Consider the following 5,395-nt stretch of genomic DNA (forward strand, 5'->3'; position numbering starts at 1 on the left):
AGTATACTTATCTGTGAAGTGGGTTTTTTAACATCTTCCTCCTATAATTTTTGGGAAATTAATTTTTCCATACCTATAAAGAGCTTATCACAGTGCCTCGTATCTAATAAATACTCAAAAATTATTTGCCATCATTAGTATTATATGATCGGTAAGAGTAAGAAAGTATAAGAGTAAGAGTGAGAGTAAGAGTATGAAAGAGTAAGGAAGTGATAGCATTATCTGGAAGAAATGATTGTAAAGCTAAGATCTGAAGGTCAAGTACGAATTATCCATGAAAGAGTTGAAGAAGTATACAGGGAAGTGTTTTCCAGAAGAAGCCCAGAGGGAAGGGAGCCTAGGAGGGGACAGAGAAGTGGACAGATTGCACAGGCACTGGAAGCTTCAGAGGGTTATGTGACAGCTTATATGTTTCACTAGAGATAGGCCTTTATGATGGGTATGGGGTTTGAGGAATTGAGTTGTTTTCCATTATTCATTCTTTTTAGATTCACATTTTCCATAACAAACCTAGACCATCCAGTAACCCCAGGAGGGTACACATTACATTTTACTCACTCCCTGCATATCTTAATGAAATGTGAATTAAGAGATAATTTGTGTTGTTTAGAATTAGCACTATTGATTGCCATCAATCCATTCTCCTCAAAGTCAGATTTCTTTGCTATTTTGAGCCTGTGGCCCAGCAATCACTTCTCATAAAAAATTCAGTTTTCAAACACTGTGTGTATCCTTCAAAATAAGGGAAACACAAAAATGTGTCAGTTGGGAAAAGTAATAGAAAAATACAGCCGCAATAGGGAATGCTTTTTATTTATTTATTTTGCTAAGAGCATTATTGAGAAATAGTTCATATGCCATACAATTCAGTGGTTTTTAGTATAGTCATATGATTATGCAAATATTTTCACAGTCAATTCTAGAACATTTTCATCAGACCCCCAAAACCCTGTACTCTTTCAGAGTTACTCCTCCTTCCCTCTGTCCTCTTTGACCCTAGGCAATCACTAATCTACTTTTTATCTCTTTAGATTTGCCTATTGTGGACATTTAATATAAATAGGATAGAATCATGCAATATGGTTAGTGATTGGCTTTATTCACTTAGCAGGATATTTTTAGTGTTCATCCTTATGGGAGTATTTATCAGTATTCTTTTTTATTGTCAAATAGTATCCCGTTATATAGATACACCACGTTTTATTTATCTATTTATCAGCTAATGGATAGCCATTTGGATCACCTTGACTTTTTGGTTATTATGGATAATACTGCTATGAACATCCAGGTACAAGTTCTTGCGTGTGGATGTATGTTTTCATTTCTCTGGGGTATATACCTAGACCTAGAGATGGCAACACTATGTTCAACCTTTAGGTAACTGACAGACTATTTAACAAAGTGGCTGTACCACTTTATATCCCCACCAGCAGTGTGTAGGGTTCCAGTTTCTTTACATCCTCTCTGACGCTTCTCATTGCCTGTCTTTTGGTTATAGCCCTTGCTAGTGAATGTAAAGTGATATCTTATTGTGCTTCTGACTCCCATTTCCCTAATGACTAGTGAATGATGTTGAGTATCTTTTCATGTGTTTATTGGTCATTTGTATATCTTCTTTGGGGAAATGCCTATTCACACATCCTTTGCCTACTTTTTTTTTTTTTTTGCATGGGCAGGCACCAGGAAATGAACCGGGGTCTCTGGCATGGCAGGCAAGAACTCTGCCTGCTGAGCAGTTCTTGCCTGAACTCTGCCTGCTGAGCCACCATGGTCTGCCCCTTTGCTTACTTTAAAATTAGGTTATTTGTCATTGTATTATTGAATTATAAAGTCTCTTGTCGGATACATAATTTATAAATATTTTCCCCTAATCTGTGAGTTATCTTTTCATTTTCTTGATGATATCCTTTGAATCATGAAAGTTTTTAATTTCGATGATACTCAGTTTAACTACTTGTTGTTGCTTGTGCTTTTGATGTCATATCAAAGAAACCTATGCCTGATCCAAGATGATGAATATATTCGTCCTTAGATTTTCTCTAGCAGTTTTATAGTCTTAATGCTCATGCTTTAGTTCTATTTTAGAGTATTCTTTAAATATGGGTGAGGTGGCATCCACTTTCAATCTTTGCATGTGCATACCCAGCTGTCCTAGCACCATTTGTTGAAAATACTGCTCTTTCTACCATTGAATTGTCTTGGCACCCTTGTCAAAATTCAGTTGACTATAAGATTAAGAATTTGTTTCTGGACTCTCAATTCTATTCCACTGATCTATACGTCTATCCTTATGCCATCACCACACTATCTTGATTGTTGTAGCTTTGTCATACTTTTGTAGTAAGTTTTAAAATCAGGAAGGCAAATTCTCCAACTCCTTTCTTCTTTTTCAAAATTTTCTTGGGGGAAATGTGTTTTTGCCTTAGAACAATATTGTGTTTAAGACTTGAAGGTTAATGAACTGGGAGGCTTAGATAGCTGCAATAGCAACCAAAAAATAAAAAATAAAAACTCATGTCTTCAAATCAAACAAATGCATCCAAACTTTGTTTATTTGTATTGTCAAAAATACATTCTGCCAGCTCCATGTGCAGTAGCAATTTTGGGCCCACCTACTTAACTTTTATCTGCTTATCTCCATTCTTAAATCTACTAAACACATCACCTTTGAATTTTTCTCCTATTCTGGTGAGCCACAGATTAACTCTTGACTTTGATATTTAGTATTCTGTTCACGCATTTTCAAATTGGGCTTGTCGCACAATCAGATTCTATATTCTTTCGTGTGCTCTATGTACACTCCTGCTGGAATATGCCTCCCCTTGGGACAATGACCTCACATCATAGGGACCTTCTTAGTTAGGCTACTTATTGATTATCTTTCTAATGGTTTAGTGCCTAAGTCCATCCCTAATGCTAATTGTATGTTTAGATCTTTCTAACAAACTAGGGACCACTCTGGTACTGAGGCAGCACTGCCCTGTTCGTGCATGTGAAAACACCGTGTTCTAGTTTGCAGGCTCCTGGAATGTGATATACCAGAATTGAAATGGCTTTTAAAAAGGGAAATTTATTAAGTTATAAGTTTATAGTTCCAAGGCCACGATAATGTCCCAATTACAGCAAGTCTATAAAAATGTCCAAATAAAGGCACCAACAAGAGGTTACCTTCACTCAAGAAAGGCCGATGAAGTTCAGGGTTTCTCTCTTAACTGGAAAGGCACATGGCAAACACAATGATGTCTGCTAGCTTTCTCTCCAGGCCTCTTGTTTCATGAAGCTCCTCTAGGGACTTATTCCTTCTTCAGCTACAAAGGTCTCTAGCTGATCTCTGCTCTGTGGCTCTTTCAACAATGCTTGCTTCTTTTACAGGATTCCAGCAAACTAATCAAGACCCACCTGGAATGGGTGGAGTCACATCTCCCTCTCATCAAAGGTTAATACCCATAATTGTGGGTATTAACATACTGTGTGTTTCCAACACACAGTAACTGAATAGAGTTTAAAAGAAACAGCTGCCTCCACAAGATTGGATTAGGATTAAAGTATGTCTTTTCTAGGGTACATAAATCCTCTCAAACTGACAGATACGGCATCAACTGTTTCTTTCAGATTAAGAGCCTGGGTTAATTTAGAGCAATGGACTGATTTATAGTGAGCAGTTTGGCTCTTTATGTGAAGCCATTTCAGTTCTCCCAATCTTTATTTGACTCATTTTTAAATTGACTCTGTTCAATCAGGCTTTAACCCATTTTTCAGTGAATTTAGTTTTTTTTTTGAAATGGTCAAGAATGATGGAAGGTGTATGACAATTCATTAGGAACAAGCTAAATGATGGCTCCGTAACCAGAAGACAAAAAGGCTGTTGCTCTTATTGATGTAACATATTCACAGGAGGCAAATTAAACACTGGAGGGAAGGTAAGTGTTTACAGAAAGTGGAGCTTTCTGCCCTGTAGATAAGATCTTGTGTGACTGTTAGGGATTTAATCAACATTCAAAATATAAACATACTCTACACCAAATACAGGCTATATTTAAGTTTCAAGTTCAGTTCTCAAGAAGGAAAAAGTTCAAGACTCGTACCAGGATGCTTCAGCGTTTCTTTTTAAACCTGGAATCCCAGTTGTTTATTGTTTACAGAGGTCAACGGCATTGTTTCTGGAACTGGGAATGGAAAATTCTCAGGCATCCTGACAAGGTCAGGCCAGCCTCTCCCTGAATTGTTTGAGAACCCTAGTTTCAAATCAATTACATGAATAACAATTTTGATTGCACTAGGATCAGGTTGAGTTTTCCTTCAGTCCGAGGCCACTTCCATGGGCTAACCTGGCCAAGTATAACTAATCTTTTTAAACAGACTTACCTCCTTGTCCTTGGGTTCTGAAGACTGGACTGAAAAATGGCCCAAGCTGTGGCTGAGTGATCCTGTTTCCAATATTTATATAGAGAGAAATGTTACATGTCTTAGTAAGGCTGTCTTTGGTGATTAACATGTCTGATTCTTTTCCCTTCCCTTTGATCAAGGCCTGTAGCTCTTTGAATAAGCTTTCTGGCATCAGCCTCTGCCCAGGCTGCACTAGCATTTTTTTCTTCTCCTTCCTTCATCATTCTTATAGTTAAAAAAAAAAGCCATGCAGCTTTATCCTTTGAATGAAATAATCCATAAAGTGGCTGAACCTCCAACTCTTTAATTTTTACGCTGATTCTGGTTTGACAAGTGGCAATCTGTTTTCTACTCCTTTGTGTCTTTCTTGGCCATTTTAGAAATTCCACAGTGATTGTAAATGCCGAGGCAGTCTCCTTAGGAGAACTGACTCAGCACCCTCTGCTGAGAGAAAAGCTACCTCCTTCCTCTCCTTCATGAGGGCTGGTCACATTATTTGTCCGCAGGAAATGCCCTGGCTTGCTGGGAGCTCTAACAGATATGACAATCAATATTGCTTACACCAATTCATCATGCTCTGAAAAGGCATTTTAACAGTGGATTTTCTTTCTCTGGGGATTCAGGCAATAACATTTATATAATACCCAGAGCATGAAAAGCATGGAGAGAATCATGTGGAATGGTTCCTGATCTGAAGGCACTTCCTAATTAGTTGGGGGAAAATAGGCATATGTAAAACAGGACTGGAAAAACATGAATTAACATAGGCATTCAGTGTTTGTGCTTGTGCTCAAGTGCTGAGCTATGCTGAGCAGAGGCTGACCGGAGGCTGTCTGCCCCCTTCTTGGGGAAGTATGGGGTTCACAGAGGACAGAGGACAACTGGTTCTTCCAGAAGCCTTGTGTATGTCTCTCCTGAGAGGATAATGCATCTGCAGTCTCTTCCAAAGGGGTCATGTAGGCAGAAGTCTGAGGAAGACCCAAGGCCAGGTACAGAGCTGATTCGGAGA

This window comes from Tamandua tetradactyla, chromosome 17 (assembly GCF_023851605.1).
Source record: "Tamandua tetradactyla isolate mTamTet1 chromosome 17, mTamTet1.pri, whole genome shotgun sequence".
NCBI classification, from domain to species: Eukaryota; Metazoa; Chordata; class Mammalia; order Pilosa; family Myrmecophagidae; genus Tamandua; species Tamandua tetradactyla.